Source organism: Lonchura striata, chromosome 3 (genome assembly GCF_046129695.1).
Source record: "Lonchura striata isolate bLonStr1 chromosome 3, bLonStr1.mat, whole genome shotgun sequence".
Taxonomy (NCBI): Eukaryota; Metazoa; Chordata; class Aves; order Passeriformes; family Estrildidae; genus Lonchura; species Lonchura striata.
The window spans coordinates 40426495-40446903 of record NC_134605.1 but is presented as its reverse complement, the minus strand read 5'-3'; the positions used below and the strand labels follow the sequence as shown (position 1 = coordinate 40446903).

Sequence of the window (20409 nt, the reverse complement as noted above, 5' to 3'; positions counted from 1 at the left end):
AGTTGGCTCTCAGGGAAATGTTGCCTAATCATCATAAAGATAGTGCAGGTAAATTGTAAGGAAGGCATGTAGTACTTCCCATACATCCCATTTCTTGTATACTGTTGTTCTCTGGATTTTAAAACTGGGCATTCATCCATTACAGTATTGTCAGGGGATTATAGGAACCCCAGTCTGCTGAAAATAGTGAAATGTTTGGGATTTGAATCATCGCTGTCAGTGGGTGCTCACCCAGTGGATTCAAGACCGCTTCTGCACTTTCTTCACTGACACTATCTCTTTGACCTCATTTTCATAAGGGAGTGAAATCACAAAGTCTTTGTGTTCCTGTGAAAAGAGTAACTTCCTTTCCCTTTGGCTTCCCCCAATGGCATCAGAGCCATATATTGAATTGTACAATTCAATGCATTTTAAGGGACAGAACACATGATATCTGTCAAATACATCAAACAGAGCTTGCCAGGTTTCAGCTCGTGTTCCATTAAATTTGGGATAGTGTGTACAGGATTTTGGTGGCCTATTGGAGCTGTTATTGCTCAGCCCAGGAGTATCCATGGATAGGCACTCACCATTACAGACTGTGACAGAACAGTGTGAGAAGGTAAGGTAAGTAAGGTGTTTATCCAATTAGAAGCAAATTGGCAGTAATAGGAGCTCATATCCCAGAACTGTGACACCAGCTCCAAAGTGACATCTCTACATGTATGCCCAATAAATCAGAGATGTTACTTTAAAAATGTGATTGCTCTCAGGCTATATAGGAGTTAGTCCCTTTACAGTAAGCTCAGCATGCAAAAACTTTGACAACCTGGCAAAAACATGCTACCCAAAAAAGTCTGAAAACAGTAAATCTCATCTTCACTACCTACTCCCAAATGGATGTCCATTAGCCTGTGACAGGTTGATCTTAGTCAGGCCAGTCAAATGACTGTTTCTAAAACTCAGGTACCAGCACATCTGTCTTGCCCTCCTTGACAAAAGAAGGAAGATAAAGTGCAAAGAAAAATTCCTGGTTAAGGACAAAAGAAGCAGGTTGAAATTTATGCCACTTACCATAGAAATCTCAAATAATGTGAATACCACCTGAATGCCCTGAATAGCTTTTCATTAATATGACAAGACAGCTCTACAAAGCCAAAAGATAAAATCAAAGCAAGAAAAGACTGTCCAAAGTGAAGTAGTACTAAAACTTGATCAATTAACATTGACTGGCAAAATATTAATTAAGAACCAGTTGCTCAGTGATTGCATTGGTCAGCAATTTATCATTCAGCAGGTTATTTCTCAGTGCTCTGCTTGAGTATCAGCAGTTTCTGTGGTTATCAGGGAGACCAGTCCCCATTAGGGCTGCCCAGGATGTTTAGTCCAGCTGATTGGAGACTTAAAAAAACCCAAACCAACCAAACAGAAAACCCCCACATTGTTTTTTGTGCTGCTTGCAGTGTTCATTCCTGACAAGATTTGTGACTGGCTGTGTGACTCCCAGATAGCAAAGACACAAAGTTTTCAGTATATAAAATGTGATGAATAAGCTGTCCCCTGGGGTTTGGCAGGACTTAGTAACTGCCTGAGATCTTCTCTAACTTTCTCCACTTAGCCTAAACTCTCTGATATGGGATGCCTGAAAGTTACACAACTAAAAACCATCTTTAACCACTCAGAAAATCAGGCTTGTTTTAGAGACTCTGAAAACTACCATTTCAGCAGAAGCATATGGGAACACTTGCTGTGAAAATGAGGCCATTGTCATAAATTGAAGAGAGCCTGACAGAGGAATGGTTGAACAACAAGGGACATGATACTGTAAAATTAATCCAAATAGGGAGGGCTACGTGACTGCTGCAAAGTTCCCATGGCCCTGAAGAGAAGATGGTGTGCAGAAAGCAGGATATTGAAACTGCTTGGTATGTAGAAATAGATACAGAAGAACAAAGAAGTGCTAAGCTGTTCAAACTGCAAGGCCAGCTGGACAGGCAAGTATCATTCACAAAGATACTTTTAAGATAATAGTACAAGTCACATAGCAACCAATCATGAGCTTGGCTTTTGCAATATGTATGAGCTAATTAACGAACATATATAAACTGTGTAATCTGTTACAATAAACTGAGACTTGATGATCATGATATCATGAGTCTTGTCTCCCGCGGCATCCCTCCAACAACAAATGACTGCTTTATACACACAAGTCTGGAATAAAAAGGCCAATAAACTGAACAGTATCATTGGTAAATGACCCATCAGTGGCATTCACTCAAAAACTTGGAGATAGCAAGTTTAGATTTCATTCATTAAGATTTGCATGCAACTGATTTTCCCAGCTGCTATTTAAGGAACATTATAGAGCAATAGTGACAACTTGGGGTTTTTTTCAGTTTGAGTTCTGTGCTCTGAATGCATATTTTATGGCGTATGTGTTTGGCTAATCGTTGCAATTTCATCTCAGCAGCCTCTTTGATGACATACACTTTTGAAACAGATGCTTGTGCTGATGGAGTGACATGTTCCACAGTTAAGTGGGTCCACCAAGACATAGCCCTGACTGCCTTCTGCTGGGGTCACCAAACTACTTCAGTGGGTTTATTTTAGCTCCCTGAAATACATCCCTTCTGATGGTGTTAACTCTTAGCAACATTTTTTTGCTTCCTAAAGACATTTTCTGATTTCACCATGTTACAGATTGCAGTGTTCTAGCAATTCAATCCTGACTAGTTTTCATTTTTTCAGAGTCATTGTAATTAACCATATCCATGGGTTATATGTTGGTTCATCTGCCAAAAACCATTACACAACAACAAGAGAATATTGTTCATTAAATTTCTACAAGCCACAGTGATGTCCTAGTTTGCAGGCATCTCATGAAGAGATGCACACATCTCCAATCAGCACTTGAATAAGTTTGCCAGATAAGAGCAGTCCAGCTGCCTACTCAAAGTCTCCAGGGACTGCTGTTCCACTCAGTTTATCCATGCCATGTTCTTATGTTTCTCTCTTTGTCATTTGATCTCACAGTATTTCAGATCCCTCTGTGTCTAATGAAAATACTACAGCTTCTCATCTCCTACAGTCTGTTGTTTTAAGGTATAGCTTTTCAAGGACTTCTGTCTATAAAATGGTCTTTCTATGTTTGTGTACCTCCTACTTTAAAGCAAATTTGCTCCTAAGCAGTCAAAATTCTCATTCAGAATCATCACTGGTCTATCTTTAAGGATACAAGGAAACCTTCTATTTGCCCTCTAGGTGTTTTTCTACTCCTCTTCAAGTTCAACTCCTCAAGTTCAGGTTGTTATGTGTGAGAAGAAGATAAGAGCAGATCCATGTAAGTCTGAGGTCCTTGTCATTGTCCCCTTTGTCACAGTGTACAAGTACTTCATAGTCCCTAGAACAGCTCCCCTTCCTTCACTGATGTGTGATCTCTGCTCACAGGTAACAATCCCTACCTTTCCTAAAGCGGGTACTAGCAGTATATCTCGAGGAGCACTGTGAAACAGTTTCCCTGTTTTCCAACAGCAAAAAAGAGAAGAGTGCAGACCAAGTATATAATGTCCTTTCTTAGTTCTGAAGTGGGATTTAAATAGAGTTTAGATGCCAAGTCCAGGTGTGGAAAACTGACTCTGTTAAGCACTCACATCCTCTAGCCTTGACAAGAAGGGATCTCCTGGGCACCAAACCCAAGTTTCTGCATATGCTCAGAAGAGCTTCTGATTTGGCAAGATTCATCAACTCCTAGATCTGCTGTTCAAGAGTTTAATCTGAGGTCTCTGGTAATTCCCATGACAGCCTTCTACTACAGTTTGAGTACAATTTGCAAACTGGCATTGGTAGGATTTTGTATTGGAGATCAAAACAATTGGTAGTGTTAATAATGTTTCTGTAGGAACATTAGGAAATTTCTAACATTTCCTCCTCAGTGTGTAATCTAGTTTATGTGAAATTCTTGAAAAAATTATGTACCTCTTTTGTTCAGATGACACTTGATGTTCACATATAATTGGCTAAAGCAAAGCATCTGGATATCCTGAGGGTGTTTCCATTCTATTCTCACTAGATAGGCATTACTTCCTGTAGGGCAAAAATGCTCCAAAATAATTTGTCCTTATGCAAGTCAACAAGTATTTACTGAACCAGAAACAACCCATCCGCACAAGAGAAGACATAGCTAGAAGAGATTTGGAAGAGAAGGAGCATACAGCTATAGAAATTGTGGGAACTCAGAATGTTTCTCAAACATTTTTAGAGGTTCCAGGCCGTGGTCAGACGCAGTCTGGACCCCAGCAGGCAGCTGGATTTAGCTGTGATTTCGAGTTTGAACCATGGAATGAATTACCAACTTTGAAGGTGGAACAAGCAGTCACAAAGTGCTAGATAGTATAGTAAATGTAGTCACAAAGTAGAGGGAAATATCTTTTGGTAGTGTACAGGGGGGTTTTAGTGCATGTACAGGGGGGTTTTTACTTTGTACATGGGGGTCAGAAGTTCTAAGATGGAGGAAAGTGGGCTGAACCCACCCTTCTTCTTTCTTCTTCCTTACCTCCATGTTCTTGGTGATGTTGGCACTCACAGATTGGTTTAGAATAGAAAAACACTTGGTAACGTAGGTAATAGGTATTGGGGAATAATTGTAAACATGTTATACGTAATATATCTTATAAAAGATAGCAGCAGCCCTGGGCGGGGAGAGAGGAGAAGAAGACACCGGACAGTCAGGGTGTCAGGAGTGTGTGCCTCTCTGCCTGGGCCGCTGACCAAAGGGCCGCAGCCCGAGAACTTAATCTGTTAGATAACTAGCAATAAAACATCTTGAGACCGAACAAGAAGAGACTGCGGAGTTTTCCTTTGGGAACACGGGTTGGAGGAGAAGCTCTACCACCACACGAGAACCCCAGCCAAACCCGGGGTTCTCACAACTGGCATCCCTGTGGGTGGGCACCAGCAAGAAGACCAAAAAGAAACATCAAACAACCTCCAACCTGCATCAGCGGAGAAAAAAAAAAAAAAAAAAAAGAGAGAAGAGCAGAGCACACACTCGCCGCAAATTCCAAGACGAGAGGGAGCGGACAGCTCGAGATAAGAACCTGACCTTCACCGAAACAACTCGTCTCGGGGACTTTCCAGGGAGGAGACGACCCAGAAGCGCGCCTGGGATCTCTCACCTGTGACCTGCTGGACGGTGATCAGTGCCATCTCCGGACTGACCTCGAGCCGACACAGCTTTTGGTGAGAACGGTCAAAATTAAGAACATGGGGGGGGGAATTCTCCCAAGAGGAAAAAGAAATAGTATCTGCTTTCCAGGGCATCATCTCTGCCCATCCGGTAGAGATTGCTCAAAAGGAGTTGAAAGATTTATTATTATGGGTGCGGTGTAACTTCCCACACTCGGATCCAGATTTATTGTATGAGCCAAATTTTTGGCAGGAAATTAACAAGCAATTATATTATCAGGCTATAAAAAATAATAAGCTTGCCGCAAAACTTTTATCTTCAGCAAGAACAGTTTTAGAGTCACTCTCACAACGCGGCAGCTCAAGCCAGGCAGCTACGGCTCCTGGTGACAAACAGGAGGGGGGACAGTCCGGCCAGCAGCTTGGGACAGATCCTCTCACCACAGACACAGGAAAGGCAGGATTGCTTTCTGTGGAAAATCAGGGAGATGATACCCCATCGCGTCCCGTGTCCCCGGGTTCTCACTGTTCCTCAGTTTCCCAAGAGTCCCTAAGCTCCTCCGACGCAGAAATTCCCCAGACGGAGGCGGGCGAGCCAGGCACAGCCGCGACCCTCAGTGGGAGGAAGGCATTGCCCAAGTCCAAACCCACGGTGGGGGGGGGGCGGCGGCGGCGGCAGCAGCTCCGGTGGGGGAAGGTGCGAACGTGAGTGCAGAGCAGGGGGAGGAGGGAGAGGAAAGCGCCTCCACATCTGCGCAGGCTGGGAGTTCAAAACAGCCCGCGCAGAAGGCGCGGCCGGCGAGAGCGGCGGGGGCGGGACGGATCGGGGCGAAAGCGGGGGGTGCGAGTGCGACGGTGGTACGCTCGGAGCGCCCGGTGACGCGTTCAATGTCGAGAATCCGTGAGGCCGCAGAAGCGGCCGCCCAAAGGGCGTGGGAACTTAGCTCCCTGACCGCGGCAGCCAGGGCTGCTGAGGAAGCGGCAGAGGGACAGCGGGAGGCGTTCCTCGCTGCAGCTCAGGCGGCGGGCATGCGCGCGAAGGTCGAGCAAAACCCGACAGCCACGGGTGGAGGGGATTTCTCACACATTTCGAACGCGCGGGACGGGCACACAGGGGGCGGAGGCGGCGCGCGCAGGCTGTGGGTGCTGGCATGGAGCCAGGAGACGGGCAAAGTGAGACGGAAACATCAGGGTTGGAATGGGAACAGGAAGGTGACTGCGTCAGCCTTGGGGGGGACGGCAGTGGCTCTGATTCGGAGGCGGTGCGGGGCGGAGCGAGGCCAAAGCATAGCCAGGGTCGGAGCAGGAGCGTTCACTCCCCTGAGATGACGCAGGCAGGGATGGGGCGTGGCCAGGAGGTAAACATTCCTCAGGGCACGGTTCCATCATCGTTCCCATGGCAACAGACGGCCCAAGCCCACGGCCAATCCCTGTCTGCTTCTGACATGACCGAATTAGAACAGTTGTTACAACAAGAGTCAGTTTCATCAACTGCAGGGATTGCAAACGTGAATCAGTTGTTAGGAGAAATGCTCAAAGGTTTATCGGGAATTAGTGCGGGATTTGCAAATGTAAATCAGTTGACAGAAGAGGTGTTAAAATGTTTGTCAGAAGTGCAGATTGAAGAGCAGAGTGCGGTTCCGACCTCAGCTGGTCAGGCGGCAGCGCCATCTAGCGGCGGAACCACAACATTGCAACAGGCTTCGCAGAACTTGTCCGGTCGAGGCACTGCGCCACCCAGTGGTGGGACTGTAACATTGCAGGACTTTTTTCCAGTTTCTTATAAGAAAAAAATCCAGGGTGAAAAAAGTCACATCTGCACGGCAGCAGGAACCTCCACTGACACCGGAACAGTGCGGGACTCAGGACACTTCTGCTGAGGCGCAGCAACGGGAGGAAACGATACGCATCACCGCTTCGGAGGGTGTCCCAGCTTGGACAATTCCAAAATCAAGGTCTGCCAAACTTTCGGGGCAGGGAGAGTCAATTTTAATATCAAAGGGGGTTGTTGAATTTCTTTTACGATATTTAAGCACAGCCTTGGAGTCACAGCCAGAACTGTTGGTTCATCTTCCAAAAATTTTCCAAATAATGCAAGGCAGTCGTGTGTTCTCCTCCACAGCAGATGCTTCACTTTTCTCCAGAGGCTTCCAGCCTTCATCTTCGCAGATGCTGCAGACGCCATTGGTATCGGTGAGTGCTGCTGCACCAGAACTGCAGCCACAACAGATGACTCCACTCTACAGGCAAGTACCCACTGAATTTACAGCTTTGCAGAGCGCAAAAGTGGACTGGCAGGACATTCGAGCAGAGTTGGAGAAAGAGAAAGGTTTATTGCAGGGCTCGGGAAATATAATGATGCCAGTGAACTATGACGCTCAGGGCCAAAACCCGAGATGGGAACGCCTGGACCGTGGAGCAATCAAAGATTTAGCTAAGGCCATTCGGGACAATGGGTTGTCATCACCATATTTCAAGCAAATGTTAAAAAGTATTTTTGGAATGTATGATTTAACACCGTATGATCTTAAATATCTTGCGACATCAGTTCTTACAGACACCCAAGCTCTCGTGTGGCAGAAGGCATGGAGGAGATCCCTGGAGGAGCTGAGAGCCAGATACCAGGGCGGGCCGAATGCGAACCTCACCATGGCGCAGCTTGCTGGTGATCCTCCTGAGGACGATCCAACTCAACAAGCGGTGAGGCTCCCGCGTCACGTGCTCAGCGACATCAAAGAGGCAGCACGGAGGGCGATTCTTCAAATTGCTCCAGCGGGGGTCCAGGACACAATCTACACCGAGATCAAACAAGGTCCTGCAGAGCCGTTTTCTTCATTCGTGGATCGTCTTTCTCAGGTGGTGGAGCGGCAGGTGAGCGAGGAGGGAGCAAAACCACACCTGATCAAAAGCCTCGTGTTCTCCAATGGCAATCCGGAGTGCAGACGGATCATCAGCATGATGCCGCACCAGGCCACTTTGGCAGACATGATCGAGGCGTGCAGCAAGGTGGGGACACCACAACATGTTGCTTCCATCATGGAGGAACACTTGGGGGATCAAATTGAAAAACGTATTAGGGAAGCTCTTGCAAATTATACAAAGAGCAACCCTAATGCAGAGAGACGGTGCTTTGGGTGTGGGGCACAAGGACATATTAAAAGGAACTGCCCACAACTTTCAAAGCCCAACAAGCCACCAGACCTTTGCCCTTGGTGCAGGAGAGGGAAACATCTCGCAAGTGAGTGTCACTCACAGACAGATGTGGATGGGAAACTTCTTCCTATTCCGGGAAACGGGAAAAAGAGCAGAAATGGCAGGTTCTTCAGTCTAGGAGGCATGGGCTTTGTTTCAGGACCTGAAAATGAGGGGTCAGAAAATAAATTGAGGCATTATATTCCCATTTCCTATCAGGTGCAAGAAATAAATTAATTAATTAATAATGACATTCAGTTTGCCCTGTATTTGTTAAGAATGGTGATTAATGAACTAAATCTATAGATTAAAGACTATGGCAGTTTGAAATACACTCCATTAATTTAGAGAATGGGTGGAAAATATTCTTAGTCCCAGCACCTGCTGTTGAATTCCCCTGCTTTTCTGTGATTTTACTATAACACTTTCCAATTTTACAAAAGTGAAGCAGACAGACAGAAGATATTGTCAAAAGCCCAAGGCAAATGAACTGGAAAAATAGTAAGAAAATTTTATATGAATTTCTGTAATAGCAAAGGAAATATTAAGGCAATGTTATTAAATTAAGAGACAACTATGAAAAGAAAAGTAAAAAGTGGAACAGCCTCCCTTTTAAACAAATATCCAAAATGCCCACTGAATCCTAAGTGGTGAAGTCTTTCGTGTTGCTTCCACACAAAATATGGAATATGAATCAATCTTAATTTATGGAGTAGATTAATTACATATTTTTAATGTGAATCAGATCTCTTGGTTTCTGCACTTCTAAAAGTCACCTTTACTGGCTCCATATGAGAGCTCAGTGCCAAGACCACCCAGCGACTTTACTTTGAAGGATGCAGGAAACTGTAAAGTCTTAAATTCTCGTGCAAATGCTGATTCTCAATTTCCTAACTTAAAGAACAGGAAGATGGAAACTCATAGCACATTGCAATAAAAACACCCTTTGCACCTAGAAGAGAAAAAGTCACTTGTGAGGTTCCCTTCTGTATTTTCCTGTTTCTCTAGGATGTCTCAAAAAGTGAACAAAATATAAAGACAATTATCACAAATCCAGCTCAGGGCATTATGTAGGTACCTGAGAAGCTGTATCATTAAATCCCTTCTGCTGTTTAGGAAGGGAAAGACCTAAAATGGGAAAGAAGGCCAGTACCATGTTAAGCTACTTAAGAGGTCAAAAAAAATCTGACTGCAGCCAGCAATGTTTGGATTTTTCCTTTGGCTCGGAGAACAAGCTGTACATCATCCAGTAAATGTGTACTCTACAAGGGGTCAGAGGAAAAAACATCTGCCCATACTGGGCAGCTGCTTCAGTCCACTCTTCTTGCCAAATTCCTAAAAGTGCCCAGAAGCATCTAGGCTGATGGATCAGGTCTCCTGCCTCTTCCTGGGCTGGTGGGTTCATGTCTACCCCAGACCCTTGTGCATTAAATGTGATATGTAATATGTAGAGAGAAGGGGCAAAGCACTCATGAACCATTTGTTTGTCCTTCTCCTGACAAGGCCACAACTCTTTTTTATCCCGTTTAGAAGGGTATTGTGGAAACTGTGGAGAGAGAGGGAGAGAGAGAGAGAGAGAGAGCTCCTCACCCCTTTCCTGGCTGCCTCAAGTACACACACTTGAAAATCCAATATGTTCCAACCTTACCCTGAAGAGAATTTGTCTACTTGCAAGGAAGGAGATAAAAGTCTCAGCTCAATGGAGAACATGAAACTAGCTTTTTCAATAGAAAAGCCAGCAGATCAGGAAGTGGTGAAACATCCCTGGAGAGCATGGCAGCATAGGAAATGTACGTGGCAATGGGAGGGGTAGTTGCATTAACTCTTCCTGACCCATGTTTTTCCCATGAATGTATATTAAAATATGTACATAGATTTGTGTCTGTATATTTATTGGTCAACAAAGCCACAAAAAATTACAGTATTTGTCAGTAACAACACAGATGGACTTTCAAATAATCAGCTCTTCTAAGAATCATATTGTAAGTGTGGGAAAACCTTTTTCACTTTCATCTACCTGTCATTCTACTGCATCTGGGGCTCATTCCTGGCAGGGTAATACAAACAAATATAAAAAGGAATCCCGTGATGTATTAAGCATGCTGAACTTTACAATCATCTGTATTCATAACATTCTTGGTGTTTCACTATGGTGTAGTGAAGTATAGAAGTAATTATAGAAGTAATCTGCAAAAGGGATGGGGCTGATTTCTCTATTTTTATTTCTTTTGAATGTGCTATCTACTAACCTGACTTTACTAAAAGAATTTAGATTGGAGCGGGCCTAGGTATCTGGCTAATACACTGGCTTCCTGCCTTCATCTTAAGCTTTTTTCTTTCTGGTAGGCATAGAAAAACTCAGTAGTCTGGTTAAAAATGAAGACGTCGTGACACCTAGTGGTGAATTAAACACCAATAATTTCTCTTTCCCTTAAGATCTGCGAGTGTTTTAGGCATGTTGTCCTTGGTCAGACTGCAACAAGAGAGAGGTGGGTATTACCCTCATGGCTCCGGACACCCAAGCAATTCCTCATTTCTATGCAGTCCCTGGCAATGTGTGTGTGTGTGTGTGTGTGTGTGTCTCTGTGTGTGTGTGTTTGTGTGTCTTGTTGCATCAGATTCTGTGTGTCTCCACAGAAGGTGGCACTGTCAAAGCCCTTGTGCAGCCCCTTATTGAACGCGATATTAGGATATATTTAATAGTCATTTATACTGAGATCCCTTCAAGTGTCTTGACTTTGGAGACAAAGGGAGCATGGCAGAATCCTGGCATAAGACCAGCTGGAAATTTCAGATCCATTTTCTTGTCAAGTACTTATTCATCAAGGCTGTTTTCAGATGGTGACTCAAAAATTGATTGTATGGCATGCTACAAATTCATGGTAGGTTGCTTAAAGTGACTCAGTTACTGGCAAATTCTTTGGCTTTTGAAGATTTCTCAGAGTCTGCCTTGGTCAGCAGCAGTCAAAAAGTACATACTGGCTGTTACCAGCTGGCTGATACCATAACAAGAAGTCACACTGAAAAGCAGTAAACCAGTCTAGATATGTGCAAAAAAATTATAGATTCTTTCCAAACAGTGGCAAGCCTTGGAGATTTTTTAATTTATTTTTTTAGGGAAGCGGAACAATGCGCAGTTGTGCTCGCAGTAACTAGGCTGCAATCACCAAGTGGCCAGTTTTCTTGGCTTGTTTAGCTAACTGGCTGGGGAGTGACCATTTTTTATCACAAGAATGAGCTTCAATGCAAAAAAATTTCAAGTGAAAACATCACTGTAGGTTGTTCGGGAATCTGAGTGCATGCTTCTTTGCATCTGTAAGGGCAGTGAGCAGTGCAGCCTCACAACTTCATGTCCATATTTGTGCATGCTATATCAAGCACACTTTCCACTGCCTTCAATGAGACAAACTCCTTCCTCCTCCTCTGTCATGCAGAAGAGATGCATGACAAAATTGCATGTTGTAACTGAGAAATGGAAACGAAATTATTTGAATATACAAGGTTTGCTTCATCTAAAGATTTATTTTACCACACGTATTAGAACCTGACTTCCTCACTTTGCTGTCTTGGGTATAATTAACACTTATACCACCAGAGTGTCTGGATATAAGGCAAGTGAATATAAAAACATCCGTTCTGTCCAAAATGTTCCAGTTTCTATCCCTTGAATCATCAGTATGTGACTTGTTCTGTGCCAATATTAATAACCATTGCTCATGGCTTTCAAAAAACTCAAACTATTTAAAAATTAATTCTGTTTACAGTGCCTTCTAGAGGAAGTATTTTGTAGAAGTGAATAACTCAAACTGACTAGTGGCTACCCACAAAATATGACTATCCAGCAACAAAATGAATCATTTAGAACTTAGTTGGCAAGGGATGGACATCTTGTTGAACAAAATGTAAAGTGGAGATCAGATACAGCAACAGGCACCCCTGGGTTCTTTTTCCACTATACCATACATTTCCTATGCTGCTCTGACAAAAGCAGGTTTAGCCTTTGTCATCCCAATTCCCACTGTTGGCTTTTTTTGCACAGAGCTGCAACCTGTGGGAGTGACATTCAGCTGTCACTCCTTGAAACTCCCATAGCCATGAGCTGGAGGCCATGGATTATATTTTGACTTTGGTTTACCCTCTAAAAAAGGGAGATGGCCACCAACTGGTGTGTGACAAGGTTGTTTGAAGTTGCTGGTGTGGGCCAAAGGCTAGTATTTCTTCAGTTTTCATTGAAGAGAAACAATACATAATAGAAAGGCAACACTAATGCTGGCAGCTCTGTAACCTGAAATAGGTAATGCAGTCATGGACAGAACCAGTGCAGGCAGAGTTTTTGACTTGCTGAATTGAAAATGTGACTTTGGTCCATAGATCCAGCAACAATGATGTATTTGGTCATTCTTATGCCAGGTAGGACAATCTGCTGCAGTCTGTGTTATGTGGGTACATATCCTAGAACCTCTTCTGTGGGAACCCCAGGTTTGGTCTGGGGTCTCGTGTGCCGGTAAAGTCTCTCCTCCAACCCGTGCTTCCAAAGAAAAGCCCCGCAGCCTCTTGTTGTTCGGCCTCAAGGCAGTTTCTTGTGAGTTATCTAAAAGATTGTCTTCTCGGGTTGCGGCTGTTTGGTCAGCAGCCCAGGCAGAGAGACACACACACCCTGACATCCTCTCTGTCTGCTGTCTTCTTCTTCTCTCCCCCAGCCCAGGGCTGCTGCTATCTTTTATATGATACATTATGTATTACATGTTTATACTTTTCCCCCAATACCTACTACCTATATTACAAAGTGCTTTTCTACTCTAAACCAATCTGTGAGTGCCAACATCACCAAGAACATGGAGGCAAGGAAGAAGAAGGAAGAAGAACAGGATCAGCCCACTTTCCTCCATCTTAGAACTTCTTGGAACTTAGAACCATGTGCAAAATAAAAACCCCCTTGTACAGGTGCTAAAACCCCCCTGTACAATACTAAAAAAATTTTCCCTCTGTTTTGTAACTACTTTTACTGTACTATCTAACCCTTTGTGACTGCTTGTTCCACCTTCAAAGTTGGTAACTCATTCCATGGCTCAAACTCAAAATCACAGCTGTTTCCAGCTGCCTGCCAAGGTCTAAAATACTCCTGACCAAGGCCTGGAACCTCTAAAAATGTCTGAGAGACATTTTGAGTTCCAGCACTCTTCTAGCTCTTGCTTTTGCATTTTCATGATTCTCCTTCTGACAGATAGGACACAGAACTGTAAGGTAGAAAGCAGCTGCCAGAGACACACTGAGGAGTAAATTTGTAGGTGATATTCACTCGCATAGGAGTTGGAATGCTCAGCTGTCTGTATTGAGTGCAGCTGAGACGTGGACAATGAATCCCCAGTGTATCACACTCACTTGCATGGCTAAGTCTGTAATTGCAGAATTACAGAATGGTTAGGATGAAAAGAAATCTCTAGAGTTTATGTAATCTAACCCCCCTGGTCAAAGCAGGCTCAACTGCAACAGGTTGCTCAGGACAATACTCAACTGGGTTTGAATATCTTCAAGGACAGAGACTCACAACCTCACAGGGCAACCTATGAAAATCCTGAATCATTTTTCAGTTAAAAAAAAAATAGCTTTCTGGTGTTCAAACAAAATCTCTTTCATTTCAGTTTGTGCTCATTGCCTCTTGTCCTTCCACTGGATACCACTGAGAAGAGTCTGGCTCTATTTTCTTTACACCCACTATATCAGGTCTCCATCCATGCTATTAAGAATTCCCTCTACTCCTACTCTTACCAAAGTCAAACAATCCCAGCCCTCAGCCTTTCCTACTATGTCAGATGCTCCAATCCATTTGTGATTTTTGTGCTGCTTCCCTGGACTGGCTGAGGTATACTCACATGCTCACATCCCTCCTGTAGTGAGGAGCCCAGCACTGGGCCCAGCACTCCAGGTGGCCTCACCAGGCTGAGTGAGGAACCACCTCCTTTAAGTTACTGGCCATGCCCTTCCCTTACACAGCAGCAGCAGCCACCTTTGCTGCAAAAGCACATCTCTATATGTTCAACTTGTTGTCTACCAGGATATCCATCTGATGTCCAGTTCCATATTAATGGCTAGTTTCAACTTCCTTTAGCTTCATTGATTTAATGGCTTGAGTTTCTCTTTAATACCAAGGTAAACATGCCTGGTCTGTTGTACATCATGGACTGTTTCTACATCAGTTCTATTTAATTATTCAGTAACACTGGGAGCTCTAATAAGGCCTCCAGGCTGTAGACCAATTCAGCAGAATGGAGTCAACCGCCTAGAACCAGCAGCACATAACTGTGATTTCTGGTGAACCAGGGTAATACCAAACCTCTTGCTGTGCCATAAGCTCCGCTGGTATCCTAACACTATAGAATAGCTTGAATTGAGGGAGGAGCTGCTTTTGCTAGTAATCTCATTGTTGTCCTTGTGGATAAAAGAATTCTGTGATCTCTACGTACATACTTGGGGCACCTCTCAGGCCTACACGTCTTTACCCTACAGCAGGAAAGAAAATTCATCCCTTCCATAGTAATTGAGTGAAATTCTTCTACAAAGAGCCCAACTGCATTCTCCAAAAGGCAATAAAAATGGACAGAGTTAACACTCCAAAAGCAGGAAATACCCTTAACCAACACTCTATGTCATCACATAACCTAGATTTCAGTTGAGAATTTGGGTGTTGTTTTAGATAACAAAATACAACATGTGTTCACCATTAATCTTCTTGAACATTTGTTTGGCCAGAAACTATTTCTGATCAACTCGCTTATGTAAACAGGTCTGTGCTTCAGACTGAAGTGGTAAAATGTTATTCCAAGGGCTTGCATTGCAGGGAATCTCTCCTTAACTCTAATGAGATTCACTTAATGACAGCCTCAGTGTCTGTACTTCAAAGACTTTTATGTTCAGTTTAAATTTCAGAATTTAATAAAAAATCTTCCTTCAAAGGAGAAAAGCACAACCTCTAAATATCTACCATTTGTCCCTACTCTATTTGCAGTTTCAATATCCAATGTTTTTGCATCTGGCTTGTGAAGAAACAAAAAGCTGTTTCTTCTTTCATGACCAAATGGCAGATGCATTCTTTGCAGTGGAACACCCTGGAGAGGCATCCATTTATCATGTCATTTTTTTACAATATACAATATAGGACCATATAAAAACTTAAAGAAAAAATGAGGAAAATAAGCTTGGTTTATTTAAGGAAAATAAATGGTATGTCTCAGTTGTGTCAGCTAGTTCCAGGCACAACTGATGTATTTAATTTACGTTTGAAAATGTAGGCACATAAACGATCAACATTTTGAATTGCAGAATACTGGTACAGGAAATTAAAACATGCAATTTCCTACAAGCTCTTGCTCTCCACAGTTGGTCTCTTCATGTCTTTTTGTTTCAGACCAAAACAAGAACATGCAAACAGCTTCAGTCTGGCCAGGCCAAAGGCAGTATGTGAATGGGGAGCAAGGCTCTCCTGGAGTTACGATCACTGCAGCTTGTTACTGATTGTGAACCTTGCCCAAACTTTTCTCTCTTCCAAGAGCCATATACTTACTCATGTCTGGGGAAGTTAGCTTTTCACAATCAAAAAGAGTTAATGCTTTGATTGCTTGAAGGTTAATCCAAGGCTTTAAACTGTCTGATAGGAATCCATGTCCAGATAGAAGGAGCCCCAAGTTTTCAATAAAGATAGCCATTAGAAATATTGATCATTGAGTCAAAGCATTGAAGAGGATTAGTCTCAACTGCACCAATGCCGGAAGACAGTATCTTAATTGCATTATGAATTTTGGACACTGTCCTGAAATGCTTCTGGTAAAGATAAAGAACTCTTGAGATATGGTTTTGTTTTGCTCTTAAATCTGTAATTTAGTTTACCCAGGATAAAAGTTTTAGGGATTTCTTACAAAGTTTTGCACTCAGTAGCTGGGAAAATGGTACAGAAAAAAGTGTGCTCAGAGACATGCAGAGTAATAAGGAAAGTACAAAAGCTAGAAAAGACAGAATCAGGGGAATAAAAGACAACTAAACTGGCTCTTAATATTTCAAATCCCTGAAGGGAAGAGAATAGAGTTACTTTTGTAGCTGCAAAGATAATTTGGTAGCTTTAGAAAGCTATCATCTGGTAAAAATGACATAGCTTCTTCTCTCTGCTTTTGGCAGAAATTGTACCCTTCAGAAAATGTGCTTCCATTCCACTGCATTTTAATGCTTTTAAATGCATTTAAAAGCTATATCTGCCATTCTGAAAAGCTTGCCATTAAAGAATCAGAAATCCTGACAAATTAAATGAGCTGAAATCAGACCCCCCCCTTCCAATTCCAAAATCATTAATGCACCCCCTTTTTCTTTTGGACTCAGTCCTATTATACTGAACTGAACAGTTGTAAGTCTCCAATACACTGATTTTTTTTCTGCCAAGTATTGCTCTGAAGCCCCTCCATCTATGCAGTTTGGCCTGCCACAATGCTCTCATGACAAAGGTTCCTTCAGAGATTTTATCTTATTATAGCTACAAGTGATTGAGATCCATCGTGTCAGAATGTGTGGTATTGATGAATCCGAGATTGTAGAAAGTCTCTGTCTTTCTGCCCCGTTGCCAAAGAAGAAGCAATCATAATTCATCTGTGCTGTTTTCAAGATTGTTTATTCTTGCTTATCTCTAACATGTTCTGCTGCCCTGCCGCAGGTCTGTCCTGCAGGGCAGCGTGTGGAGCTCTGCCCTCAGTGGGATGTTACAAACATTATATACCAGAAACTACCTGCGCTGTATTTACAATAACGTGCCAATATCTGTCACCTACGTTGAACAGCGTGTCCCCAGCCTAAACCAATAGAAAAATGCCAACACTACAGTGAAACCTGGAGGGCATGAAGAAGAAGAAAAAGGACAAGACACACCCAATTTCCTCCATCTTGTCCCCTTTGACCCCTAATCTAGAATCCTAAAATTTTACTTTTGCACCCATGCCACACTTAATTATTACTTATATCAAACACTCAGAGCTTGTAATTCATCCTGTAAGATTGAAAACTCTTTTCCATGGACAGAGATCACAGACAGTGTCTCTGGGGGCTCTGTACAGAGGGATTCCTGACCCCCTGCCAGGGTCCCAGACCTTCCAGGGCAGCCAGAGGGAAGCTCTGGATTCCCACACATAGAAGTCTAGATGGGTTGTCTGGAGTTGTTATAAATTACAAAAAAAACATCTTAGCCTATTCTATAAACTTGTTTTGAAAGCAAAATGAAATTAGAAGCAGATAGGTTGACTTGTATAAAACAGATAGGTTAAATCAATTGTGATAGTGAATACTGAGAGCTATTTTGTCATGCAACGATTACAACAATGAGAAAAACAGGAGGAAATATTTGTAGCTGAAGTCACTAAAATGTACCATAAGTAATGTTCCTGGAATGTGTTTGTCAGATTTCATGTTGTTTCTCTGAGGGTCACTGAACAGAGACAGAGGAAAACTGACTGGGGAGAGCTCTTATCATCACAGATGTCATCCTAGAGTGTCTCAGAGGGATCCATCATTACACTAACACTCTTATAATAGAAGCCTGCTCTGGTGCTAAACCTGGATTTTGGCTGCTTTTACTAGGTGAGAAAAACTCCCTGGAGGCCTCATTTTCTGAGTCACAGCTTTGGAACACTATCTGAATAGCTCTGGGGATGACAATGTTAAAGGTGCAGCAAGTAAGGTCTCGAGCAATTCTTTTTCAGAATCTGGACAGCTTCAAGGCTCCCTCTTGCAATTTGAAAACTCAGTCTTGCAGGATTCATTCTTTTTAGACTTCAAATGTATGTAGAAGTTTAAGAATGTAGACAGAGCCAAAGATCTCTGAGTCTGCAGTCAAGATAATTTTCATTTGATACTGTCAAAATATAGTGTTTAGATTCTCAGATTTTTTATATTTTCTCTTCCAAAACCAACTTCAGATTTCCTGTCCTTCCTTCTGAGGGGTATTGTTTCCTTTTTCCTGTCCACTCCATCACTCTTCAGTTTCCATCCTAAAGGAAACCATGACTGTGGAGAGCTCCACAGTTCAGCAACATGGAATCCCAGAATAATAGAATGTTATGTGTTGGAAGGGACCTTAAAGATCATCCAGTCCCAACCCTCAACATGGGAGGAGTGGAATCATCACAAGAGGACCAGTAAACTGATGCAGAAATGCTCTGAAAGAATCTGGATTATTTGGAGATACTATTTTAGCCGCGAAAAGCCTTCTCTGTAATGGGAGAAGAAGTAAGCTAGGCAATGACCAGTTTAAATGCTTATGGGTTTCTCTTACACATGACACAATTTCTTTGTATTCTGCTCTGTCATGGATAAAACTACCATGATCTTCATACCAAGATTACATCTGGAGGATTGTGTAAATCTTCTGGTTGCTCTGTGTTTCAATAGCCAAATACTTACAACAGATTTTTTTTTTTTTTTTTTAATTTCTGTTATTTTCTGTGTAATTTATGAGGGAACCAAAAGAGTTACAAAATTTCAGGAGGGGATTGGATGGAGTATTTACCTAAAGTAGTATGAACGTGTATGTTGTGTGAAAAACTGAGATGATGTGAAATACACACTGAGCAAACTGGGCCTGAAACTGTTTACAAACAGCTGCATTCTCAGCTTTGAAGTTATCAGTTCTCAAAGTGATCTTGATATGAGATGCACAGTGGGGGAAACTAATTTATTTTCTCCTCTGTAATGGGGGTGATCTGAATTTATTTCACATTTATTCTGCACACAGTACTGGTAGAAAAACATAAACCCATTTGATGCTGTATCTGAATCCACTGCCCATTTCTGAGTATCTTTTGAGTGTTCAAAGCTGCAATCTGACTACTCATCCAACTTTTGCAAGCAGGCCAGTCTCTCCAGTGGGCCACTCTGTGATCAAACCCAAAATCGTAACTCCATCTTTTCCTGTTTTGAGGACATTTCCCTGTTAATATATGAATTTTACTTCATGAGCTTGCCATGTCTGTCTACTGCTGATAGCAGATACCTTTCTATTTTCCAGGAGCTTTATCTGTGCTCAGAGGGAGCAGCCAGACTGAGAACGAATTTCCCAGAAGGGCCTGCATCAGCACGAATTCAAAACCCAGGAAAATTGTCCTAGAACACCTTCCATAGAGCACGCCAGCTGTGAATTGATGGGTTAGGGAGCTGCAGCCACCATCCTCTAGCAGCCCGTAGGCTGTGCACACAAGTCCGGTGCTCTGCGGCTTCGTTCCTCGCCCTCGTACACGACAACGCTCTCTCCGGCTCCCGGAGCAAGAGAAACGGCTGCTTCGCGCACACAACAGCGGAGCTTCGAGCTAAAGACGCCGGGGAGCGGCACTTCCCCCGGAACAGCAGCGGAGAGCCGTAGTTTGCGTCTGCACTAGACTGCATCATAGCGAAAAGCTTTGCCAGTATGTCTCGCAGGGAGATAGCTGAAGAGCGCAGCGCACTTATGCCGCCTTTGTCCAGAAACACGGATTATCTGCACACTCCAAAAACAGTGCTCTTTCCAGGGCAATATATAAGCTGCTTTCTGACGGCCGTGATCTTTCGATTACTCTTGCCCAGCTCGTTGTTTTAACGTGCACATGCCGTCCTGGTATTCAGTGCACAGTGAAGGCAATCGCAAAAGTCCAGCAGCTGCTGACTCCCAAACACAAGGCGCTGGCTATGTTCTTGCTTCTCGACAACTCAACGCAGCCCTTCATTTCTGCAGTTGCCATCGAGGTCTCTGCACTCGGAGACTCAGAGGAGGAGCAGGAGTTTCCCAGGAGGGGCTGCATCAGGACGAATTCAAAACTCAGGAAAATTGTCCTGGAACATCTTCCATAAGGATGCTAGAATGGAATTGAAGGGGCAGGCGAGCGGCCACCACGGTCCTCTAGCAGTCCTTAGGGTGCGCGCAGAAGCCCGGTGCTCTGCGGCTTCGTTCTTCGCCCTCGTACAAGCTAGCGCTCTGTCCGGCTCCCGGAGCAGGAGAAGCGGCTGCTTCGCGCACACAAGAGCCGTACGCTCCGAAGCGCTGCTTCAGCC

General features: G+C 43.4%; 1 long non-coding RNA gene across 1 annotated transcript; it reads left to right on the top strand.

The window, feature by feature from the left end:
• Positions 1-5838: 5838 nt before the first annotated feature.
• LOC144246055 (uncharacterized) lies at positions 5839-19461 on the top strand. The gene is made up of 3 exons (XR_013339708.1): positions 5839-5868; positions 10792-10844; positions 19394-19461. It is a non-coding gene; the product is annotated as an uncharacterized LOC144246055 (long non-coding RNA).
• The last annotated feature ends 948 nt before the right edge of the window (positions 19462-20409 follow it).